Genomic DNA, 11703 nt, shown 5'->3' with positions numbered 1-11703 from the left:
CCATCATGGCCCTAGGAGGAATGTAAATAGAAGCAATGCAAAGATCTTTGCCTTTGATTGTTGTTTGACAAGCGACAACTTCAATGCCTGGCGTCGAAGGGAGGTTGATTCGATTGAAGGAGTAGCACTTTTTGATCCCTAAAAGTACCCCCCCATATGAGTCTTCTCGATCCAAGCGGATAATGTTAAAATCGTGGAAGTTGAGGTTTATATTAGAAGTTAGCCATGTTTCACATAGGGAAAATGCATCACAATGATTGTAATTTAGCAAGTGTTTTAATGAATCGATTTTGGGGATAATACTTCTGCAGTTCCACTGTAAAACAGTGATCAGATCCCTGATTCCGTCTAATAAGTTAGCCATCGAAGGATACGATCGCTGTAAGGAGGGGCCATTGTTCAGTCAACTGTTTTAAAAATGTTCTTACTGTTGGTAGAATAGCAACCAGCAAGCTTTTCATAGGATCGGTAATGTTGAAAGCTGTGAATATCCAGTCCACAATGTCAGAAAATTTAAGGAATCCCGTTTTAGGGTGAGTTTCTGACTGTAAAATTGGAGCACTTGGGATTTTTGGTGCCCCGGGGAGTGCTGGGAACTCCTGGTTGTATCTCAATTTCCCAAAACCAGGAGGTATTATCTTCGGTTTTGTACCAGCACTTCCAGTTGATGAATTATTTTTATTTTGTACCCTTGTTTGGGACAACCTAGGACCCTTACGAGGAAGTTCAGGTGAGTTTTGATTAGGTCTTTTCCTAGAGTTTCCAAGCGGAGCCAAAGAATGCCCCTCGCAAGGGTCATTAGAGGCGTTATCGTCAGTTGGCAAGAGAGCGAATGGGTTTTCGGAGACAAGTGGAACAGCTCTTTTAAGCATTTCTGCGTAAGAGCGTCTGGAGCGATCTTTGGCGGATCGCTTCAGTTTATCCGCGCGAAGTTTGTACGTTGGGCATGTCAAAAGTGCATGCGGATTCTCCCCACAGTAAACACACTTCTCAGCGGGCCTACTGCAAGTATCATCCGCATGGCGTTCCCCACATTTACCGCACCGTTGCTTGTTGCTACAGTAGGTGGCCGTGTGACCTAGCTGCTTGCAATTGGAACAATTCATGACCCGCGGTACAAACAGGCGTACAGGTAGACGAGCTCCTCCCACTTCAACGTAGCTCGGAAGTGCAGATCCGGCGAAGGTTACGCGAAACGAGTCTGATGGATAGTAATTACCATCTTCGATGGACTTTGAGTGCAATTGCTTGCACTCCAAAATCTTAACTGATTGAAGGTTAGGGTCCTTAAAGCGGCCAGCCCCATCATTCATCAGATCATCGACAGTTAGACCCGCATCACTTACCACACCGTCGATCTCCACATCACGAGAAGGAATGTAGACGCGATACTCCAGCGTAAAGAGGCTATTGCTAACGATATCATTGGCCTGTTTCAAGTCAGTAACGACTACGCGCAGTTTATCTGACTGAACCTTTTTAATCTCGGTTACGGCCGAGTATCGTTTTGTCAGCTCCCGTGCAACAGTTATGCTGTTTAACGGTTTATTTTTGGGCCGAAAGTATACCACCCAAGGACCAGCGGATCCATCCTGGTAAACCTTGACTCGGGGGGGCTGTGAGACATTGGGGGGAAGTGGATCGATCATAACATTATCTGTCTCAGTATCAGATATATGTTCTTCTTCCCCATAATATTCGTCTTCGGAGGGTGATCCTTCTGTTTGTTCCATTTTGTTGCGGGAGCAACACGCTCGACCGCACTGTTTAACTTAAATCAAAATAAAAAATCAAAAGCAATAAAAAGAAAAAAAAATCGATAAGAAAAGTAAAAAACAAAACACTTCACCAGTTGGTTCCTGACGAGCTGGTAGGTGAATTGATCCTTCGTTTGTTTTATCCGTCACCCGCGTGACCTTCACACAATAGAGCTGATATAGCTCGTCTAAACAAAGCCGTCTTTCAGGCAAGAAAACTGTTTAGTAACTTCACTGCACCGATATCGCAGGTAATAACTATCACTCGCGGGACTGTTTATTACTAATGCTTTACTGCAGCCTCTGCCACAGCAAGCACCTTCGTACCACCGAAAAAACTAAACCACACCGGAGAGAACAAAAAGCACTTGTTTCCCGGTACAAAGTTGGGTTACGAATCCTACTGGTTCTGGTGTTATTTACGAATCTATTGAATTTTTTCTTGATTTTTCGTCGTTTTTTGAAGAAAAATGAACGATTGGTCAATATTTTGGGCAAGATAATGCAATCCTAAAAATTTTTATGGAAAATTAAAGCCAACTAATAACCAATGAAAATAAGCACTTATTAGTTTAAATCCGATGGAAATTGTGAAAGTTATTCAATTTTTGTAGAATGCAGATTTTTGAGTTTCTCTGGGCCAACTTATTGAACCGTCTCGATTCCAATTTTTTCTAGGCTTTGTTTCATAGGGGACAGAATTCTGTTAAACAAGTAAGTGGAAGAATATTGAATGATTTTAATGTGGGGTAATATTCGAATCCGTTTATCCAAATGATTCAAGACTTCTGAAAACAATAATTTTAGGCTGAATGAAATTATAAGTCATCGAATGGTTGGTAAGCATACTGCGTGTAATATTTACAAGTGTATTACATAAAATAACACTCTTATGACACAAAACTAGTTATAAACTAAATCCGTCATAAAATTCGTTTTTTGAAACGCTAGCTGCTTAACTGGATTTTGTACAATGTTAATACAAACTATACGAATCCATAGAAATATGTGATACTACATACGTCAAGCATTATAAAATTAATAATTTGTAAAACTTTTAATTTGTTATCCTTCATAGAATATCTAGCAGTTCGTGTTTTGAAATTATGTAGGACATCGAATAAGACTTATTTTAGGTTTAAAACCTCAAAATCTGAACTTCAGAATGATTTGAAGAACGTAGAATATTTTGTAATTGCACTTAGATGTTTTACGCCATATACTGCACTATATTGAAATTTTGTGAACCAGTGCAGTAAAATCGGTACATCGTAGAAGCCAATGTGAACCCCATTTAATTACATATTATAAACTTCAAGACGTTTTAATAATGTAAAATAAATTGTTAGTAGTAATGGGAATTCGGGTAGTGGTAACGGAATTAAATAAAAGAAAACCAACGACTTGGTTGAACGAACGATATATATAAAAGTGTTATCTCGTGTAAGTATAAGTAATGAATGACAAAATATTAGGCTTCCGGTATGAAATGACAGTTCACCGTAGAGGGGTCGGTGAATAGGATTTCTAGTGTAAGGGGTAGTAAATTGACATTCCCAACATCCCCGCTCAATTTTTTTTTATTTCAATTTACGAAATCAATCATCCCTAGATTTGCTCGACGTTTCTGGAAAATCCCAGCGGGCAGTCCGTTGGTCATTACATCCGCCAACTGCTCGGCCGTTGGAACGCACTGCAACACAACGCGTCCTTGCTGAATCTCCCTTCTTACGAACATTTGCTTCACGTCAACATGCTTCAATCGACCCACTCCGCGCTCATCTTCAGCTACACGAATCGTTGATTGGTTGTCCTCGAAGTATGTAACTGGTTTATTCATTTTAATTTTTAAATCTCCCAACAATCAAATAAACCAATAAACAAACAATCGCCCAAGCCATGTTCCATGACACACCGCTGTACTCAACGAAATAAGCTCCGCCTCGGTGGAAGATAGAGAAATCGTCGACTGCTTCCGAGTTAGCCAACAAACGGTACTACCATAAATGCGGAAAACGTATCCGGATAAAGATTTCCTGTCCATCAAGTCGTTTGCCCAGTCTGCGTCGGCGTAGGCTTCCAGCACAGATGCACCATCATTACCTTGATAAACCAGTTCGAGATTAGGCGTTCCTCGAACATATCGCAAAACTCTTTTTAGCTGTACCCAGTGCTGTTCGGTCGGGCAACTTTGGAACTGGCTGAAATAATTGACAGCTGCACACAAATCAGGTCGCGATGTGAATGTTACATACATCAAACATCCGACCAACTCACGATAGGGCTTGTCTGTCTGTTCTGCTTGCTTTCTTCGCTCCAGGTGTAGGCGACATTCCATCGGCGTCGAGATTGGCTTACAATCCTGCTTGTTGAACCGGAAAAGAAGACTTTCTAAAAAAACACGCTGACTTATCCTTAAGATTCGCTTCCTTGTGTCTCGCTCCATCTTCATTCCGAAAAAAATTCTTCACTTCTCCGACATCAGACATTTCAAACTCTTCGACGAAATGACGTTTCACTTCCTCCACCAGCGCTAGGTCCTGAGATGCCATAAGAGTATCGTCGACGTACAATATGAGAACTATCAATGAACTACCTGATCCCTTCACATACAAGCAAGGATCATTGGTGCTCCTCTTGAATTTCAGCCCTTGCATGAACTGATCGAACCGTAGATTACAAGCTCTCGATGACTGCTTTAAACCATATAGCGCACGGTTGAGGCGACACACTAAGCCGTCCCTTTGTTTATAGCCTTCGAGTGGCGTCATATAGATTTCTTCAGTTATCTTTCCGTTGAGAAACGCAGTCCGTACATCCATTTCTTGGTTCGCTATCGCTAAAAACTTTCGAATCTTATCTAACTTGGCAACTGGAGAATACGTTCCAGAATAAACGAATCCGCGTCTTTGAGAAAAACCACGCGCCACTAGACGAGCCTTGTAACGGTCACTCTTGCCATCGTCAAATCTCTTAACTTTAAACACCCACTTACACGAGATCGGCTTTCTTCCTTCTGGCAGCTTCATTAATGTCCAGGTGTCATTTTCCATTAAATAATCCATTTCTTCGCGTACAGCTTGCTTCCACTGTGGCCAATCTTCTCGCACTTTCATTTCGGTTATTGAGTTTGGAAATTTTTCCACAAAGTTTATATCATTTAGGGCGAATCCAGTGCAGTTTAATTCATAGTCGCTATGCCACCTCAGAGCTGTCCGTTTCCTTTGCGATCTTTGTCCATTATCAGCAATTTCTTACGGATTCCGAATCCGTTTGCTCTGCTGCGCTGTCGAATCTATCTTCCTCTGTTTCCTCGACATCAGAATCCATCTCTGTTAAATCATTTTGTACACTTTCGTCGCCTGCATTCGATGGCTCTCCTGTGTGTTGTGGTGGAATCAAAAATTGTTCACTTCCAAAACCTTCACTCACTTGCTGAACATTTCTTTCTTCCTTGAAAATAACATCACGAGCCGTAACGATTTCCTTTCTCTCGGGATTCCAAATGCGATAACCATTTGCACTATACCCGACGAATGTTATGCGCCACGATTTCTCGTCGAGTTTCTTTCGACACTCTTTCGGAATGTGCACATACACATTTGCACCGAACACGCGAAGTCTCTTCACATGCGGCTTTTGTTCATTCCAAATCTCAAACGGAGTCTTATTAGAATCAATAACACTAGCTGGGCTACGATTAGTTAGGAACGCTGCGGTTTAGATTGCCGGGCCCCATAACTTTTTATTAACTCTACTTGTTACTTGCGTATCGCGGTAACAAGAAACCCTGTAGAATTAATTTCCGAATCTGTAGCGACCTTTATTCGTGCGAAGTTTTGTCGCTTTAAATTCCCGCATGTGCAAATAAATTTAAGTGTATAGCATGTTTAGGTTATCTTTATACAAATTAAGAATCTTACGTTGTAGTGCATACACGTGTCCTTCGTTCACTCCGGCACTATTTGCTGTACTCTGCTCACTAAACTCTAGTCATATTATAATTTGCATGAATATTAAGTTTTTTTAATGGGTAGAATAGTTTCTCACCTTACGTAATCCAACCGTACTAGTTAATTTGACCCTTTCCGTACTAATAGGTTTAAATTTCTAGAAATAGTATCTGAACTTAATGCATGATTAGTTTTAGACAATTCTAGTTAATAGTATATACGTACTACCTTAGATTTTATATAATTTCCAATATTGTAAGAAAATCCGTTAGAAATATAGTATATAGAAATTAATCTTATTCACCTAAGCACGTTTTCCTAATGACCATCGAAGCCTTCTTGTGACTCGCTGTTGTTTTATAAATGTATTGGTTACTTTGCTATGGTTCGCTGTCCGATATCGATCGACCGGTTTATCGAGTGGAGCTGTTAGTGAGATGCGATTGATGCCGAGGGGCTTCGGCGACACTCCCCCCCCCCCCCAGTTCGCTGACTCCGTCCTCGAGTTTGCTAACTCCTTTTCCATCGACATCAAGTACTGCGACATTTACAGCTGCCCTCTCGTAAACACCGTTCGCTGTTCGAATCGTTACCTTACGTACCTGACCATCTCGGTTGACTGTGCCAATAACGCGCCCCTTTGGCCAACAATTTCTCGGACTCCCCGGATCAACGATCAATACTATGCCCCCCTCCTTGATTGGCGGAACCATCTGGTGCCACTTGCTACGTCTCGTTATCTCCGGCAGGTATTCTCGAAGCCACCTTTTCCAGAAATGGTTCGCGAATGCTTGTGATCGTCTTGGAGCGATAGAGCTGCTATCCAATAGAGACCACGGTTTAGACCCATCGGATGTTCCCAACAGCCAATGATTTGGAGTAAGCACAGGAGCTGCTTCATCTTCGACTGCTACGTGTGTAAGCGGACGTGCGTTAATAATAGCTTCGACTTCCATCAGCGCGTTCTTAAGTTCCTCGTCGGTTAGTCTTGGAGATGGTTTTATTTCCGATAAGGTTCGTTTTACTGACTGGACGAGCCTTTCCCAACTTCCCCCCATATGGGGGGTTGCCGGAGGGTTGAAATGCCATACGGTGCTGGTGCTAACAAACTCTTGAGCTATTTTGTTTTGGTCAATAGCCTTCAGCGACTGCTTAAGTTCACGATAAGAGCCAATAAAGTTGGTGCCGCTGTCGCTGTAAAATACAGCTGGAGTTCCACAACGGGCTATGAAATTTCGAATGGCCATTATTCACGAATTAGTGGTTAATGAGTTAGCTAATTCAATGTGAACTGCGCGTATTGTGAGACATGTTAGATGGACCTCCCACCTTTTCTCAACCCTTCTCCTAATAGACACCTCCGTCGGACCGAAATAGTCTATCCCTGTGTGAGTAAACGGACGGACGAAGGCGGCCAGCCTACACGGGGGAAGATCAGCCATTGCTGGAGCGCGCGGACGTGTATCTCTCAATTTACAACGCTGGCAATCGGATCTTACTTTGGCATACACTCGGCGCAGTCGACTGATGCAGAATCTCTGACGGACTTCGTTGATGACCGATTCATGTTTGTGATGGTGAAACTTGTCGTCCCCGCTCTGCCTTTCATGCGTGGTAATCCTTGCTCATCGATGAATGGGACCAATTTGAACAGAGAGCTTCGTTTAGGGAGCGTTGCGTTATCGCCTTTGCGACGAAGAATCGAAAACTCTTCGTGAAATTTGGTTTGCTGTGCAATACGAATATGAAAGTTTTCGGCTTCGTGAATTTACTCGCTAGTCAAACCGTGTTACGATATGTTTAGATATGTTAAGATTTGACTGTAATATACACCCTAAGCGGAAAACTGCTACTGTTATATTTGCCGTAAAAACGATGTATATCATTTATGCACTGCCGCCAAACGAAAAACGTACGCCGCAGAAGAAGGACGAACAAATTTTACTCTGCTCGTTTCCTAATCCGCAGTAGCGCGGCAAGTGATTTTGCGGTTTTTTCACGAGCAGCAGCCGTCAGGGAATCAGTTCGGACTGGATTCACGGAGACCGGATTTAGTCCACCAGGCCACAGAAGCGGTAAGAAAAATAAGGACGCAATGAAAACCAATCTAAAGCTGTAAAATTTCCAGCATTCAAACGACGCCGTCTAAACTGGCTTGCCTCGAGTGGCACGAGACGACGAACGTGCACGTGAACCACGGCAGAGGCAGATCGACTGGCGTTCCGCAATTACAGTGAGAGCGACGACCCCTTCTTGATGGGTGAGTAAGCAAAAAGAAAACGCAACGCGGAAGACTAACGGCATGTGTCCGATATGGTCTTTTTTCTCCTACTGCTTTCTAGCATTCGGCAGTTCGTAGGACGGTCCAGGTCACAGAACCAATAGTTCGACGAAGGCGAGTTTGTGTTAAAAACGGAGGCTGGCTGGACCTTCTGCTCGTGAACAAGGCGCATAATTGCGGACGGATGGAAAAGGAAGCATAAAGGCTGTTGGTCGGCGAGAACGACGTACAGAAACGCCAACGTCGTACAGGAACGCGAACGATGCGCAGGTGCGTGGGCAATAGGAAAATGGCGGAATAGTGAGTAGTAAAATGTAAGAATAGTGCAGTAGGAAGAAGAAAAAAGGCATGAGAAGAGGTTAGGGTGTAAGCATGGTGGAAGAGAGGAAGTAAGATGAAAGAAGCCGTGGTAGAGGCATAGTAGTTAGGAGCAATCAAAGAGAAAGGAGAAGTGAATATGGGAACAATATATGTTTATTGATTTGAGTAACAGGAAAGTGAATATGGGAACAATATAAGTGAATATGGGAACAATATATGTTTATTGATATTTGAGAGGAAAAGTGAATATGGGAACAATATATATTTATTGATTTGAGTAACACACATTTTTTTGATTTGAGTTGGTGCATTTTGTCCTTAGTGTTTGCGTTTGGATTCGCTTTTGGTAGTTCTGCTCTACCCGCTGCAGGGACCTACGCAACACTGGCGCCCAACTAAAAATCCACAAAATTTGTACTACCGTTAGCGAAATTTTTGGTTTAGATTTATATATTTGGTTATGTGCTTGATTGTCCTAGGAAGGATATTTTAATTTCAACCTTTACGCAGAAATTCGAGATGGATTACACACATCTAACGAATGATGAGATAGACTATGAGTTGGCACTACGTCATGTAGTCAACTTAGGTCGCACCTCACACCGAGGAAAGGTGATTCGCCTTAAGACACTCACACAACAAGAGTCCTTAAGCGACATCATGCTCACTAGCTCTGAACATGTCATGAGTGCACAGGCCAACATTGAGGTCTGCCAAGCACGCTGCACATTCAGGTGGATGCGGCAATCCGCTCAGTCAATATCGCGGATATGTACGAACTTCGATCGCGACTTGTACACTATCAAAATCGTTTGCGTTTGATAAATCCCCCGGTTGAACTTCGTGATATTCTTGCAGGACTAATCGTACACGTGAATGATTTATTGAAAAATGTGATGGGAGTGTTACCAAACAGAGTGCACAGTGAGCAAAGAGAAGAGGATGCTGAACAACCACCGATTGGAACAGGAGCCGTACGGAGGACCACGAGATCGGAAGAAGGTGCTGTATGAGGAGTCGACAGTTCTACGATTACTCAACCAGGACCATACGACTACACACCGCAATTACAGTTTCCTCCGCGAGTTTCATCGGACTCGGGCAGGCGAGGGCGAGAACGAGCCTCTTCAGTTTTTGGTTCACCGGAGATACAGCGTACCACAACAAATGAAAACCGTACACCACCACCACCATACGAGGCTAATGGACAACAGGCCAGATTGCGAAGATTGAGGGAAGTTCAAGAAAACGAAGCACGTGCCAGACAGTTGCAGGAGCAGGAAGCGCGAGATAGAGAATATCAAGCAAGGGAAGATTGCCACAAACTCCGTGAAGAGCTCTTGGATCGTTTACTGCGCCAAGAAAGGCCACCACCAGCACGAGCGGACGAAAGGAGGATGTTGAAAGCTATACATAACTGGCCCTTTAAATTTCGTGGGGAAAAAGATACCACCTCACTCAACGTTTTTTTGGACGTGGAAACGTTCGCCAGGTCGGAGGGCATGAACGAGGACACATTGTTGAGCAGTGTCAAACATCTGCTACACGAAGATGCTCTTGACTGGTACGCTCGAGCGACATCACGAAATCTGCTACGGTCATGGGATGCTTTCAAGCGAGAAATTCGAAAAGAATTTCTACCAAGTGGATATTCTCAGATTCTTCGTTTGGAGGCCAGCTTTCGATTCCAGGGAGTCAGTGAATCGTTTGCCAAATACTATCGGGACATATCGGCACTTTTCCGATTTGTTGAGCCGCCTATTTCCGAAGAAGAAAAGTTCTTTACAGTCAAGAAAAACATGACAGCGGACTATGCAGCGATTGTGACAGCAGCAAGACCCCGATCGCTTGAGGAGATGGTGGAGATATGTACAAGAAACGACGAGACCAGAATGCTTCTGAACAGACCGCGTCGGGTACCAATTCCTCACAGTGCGCTACTGGAACCGAACTTTGCAACACCGGTATCCACAACCAAACTACTGCCGGGGCCACATCAACCACCGCATCGCTTCAGTAGGATACACGCAGTAGAAATGGAACTAGGAGCTGATGGAGAGTTGGGACCGCAACAATTCGTCTCGGAAGCACACGAAAGGTCAACGGAACAGGACGAGGAAGACGGGCGATACGACATGGATGAGCTACTCGAGCAAGCTAACGCGCTGTAGATGACTCTGGAGAGAAAGGGTGCCAGAACTAACTCGATAATACAGAATCGTCCACATCAACAGTTGGCGAACAGTTTCAACCGATCGGGAACGCAGCAGATACGTGAAAAATTCAGGAATCGACCAGCACTGATGCAGCAACCACGGCAGCAAAACGTGATAAAACGAATTCAACAGTCGGATCAGCAACAAGGTTGGCATCGACAGCAATTCGATTCCCAACCAAGGGACGAACAAAATATAGACAACCGAAGAAGCGATTGGCAACACCAAAATCGGTATCAGCGACCTGAGCGGCCAAACGAACAGAAACCTGAATTACTGAATCATCAACGGATTGTAATCACTGGAACTGCGACGAAGACGGACACAGATTTATGGACTGCACGGAACCGCAGGCAATCTTATTCTGCTACCGATGTGGAAGGAAAGGCTATTCCTTGCGCAGTTGCTTTACATGCCGTACAGATGCGGTAAACTATCTGGCGGAGAACGAGCAGTAGAGGGGAGCAGCACTCCGCAAAATTTTGAGGACCCTTCGGACATTCCAGAATTTAAAAACCTCAACTCAGTAATCATTAATCCCGGAAGCGACAATCGTCCTCACGCTGTAATCTCGGTGCTAGGCAAGGAGATCACGGCTCTGCTCGATAGCGGAGCAAACTGTTCATTGCTTGGTGGTAAACAGGTTCAGTTAGCTGAGGACTATGGACTGAAGAAAGGGAACGTGACGGGCGGAATAAAAACAGCGGACGGCACTCGATACAGCATCACTGACTTTGTCTATCTACCCATCGTATACAACAACCGGAACGAAGTTCTCCCAGTACTGTTAGCTTCATCGATCGCAGATTGCGTCATATTGGGAATGAACTTTTGGGAGAAATTTGGAGTTCAGGCGGTTTGTTGTCGAGTTAAAGCACCAAAGATCATGAAATGAAGGAACTGACGGTAGAGCAGAGAAAACGTCTGGAGCGAACAATAGCAAGGTTTCCAAGGGCACAGGAAGACAAATTGGGCCGCACTACCCTGTACGAGCATCGTGTCGAGGTGGGAGACGCACCACCAAAGAAGCAACGGCACTATCCGATGTCGCCCTATGTCTTGCAGGAGGTCAACCGAGAAATCGATCGCATGATTGCCCTAGATGTGATAGAAGAGGCGCGGTTCTCACCATGGAACAACCCCTTAGTTGCCGTTAAGAAAAAGACCGGACAATA

This window comes from Topomyia yanbarensis, chromosome 2 (assembly GCF_030247195.1).
Source record: "Topomyia yanbarensis strain Yona2022 chromosome 2, ASM3024719v1, whole genome shotgun sequence".
In the NCBI taxonomy this organism is placed as follows: Eukaryota; Metazoa; Arthropoda; class Insecta; order Diptera; family Culicidae; genus Topomyia; species Topomyia yanbarensis.
This window is presented reverse-complemented; position numbering follows the sequence as displayed.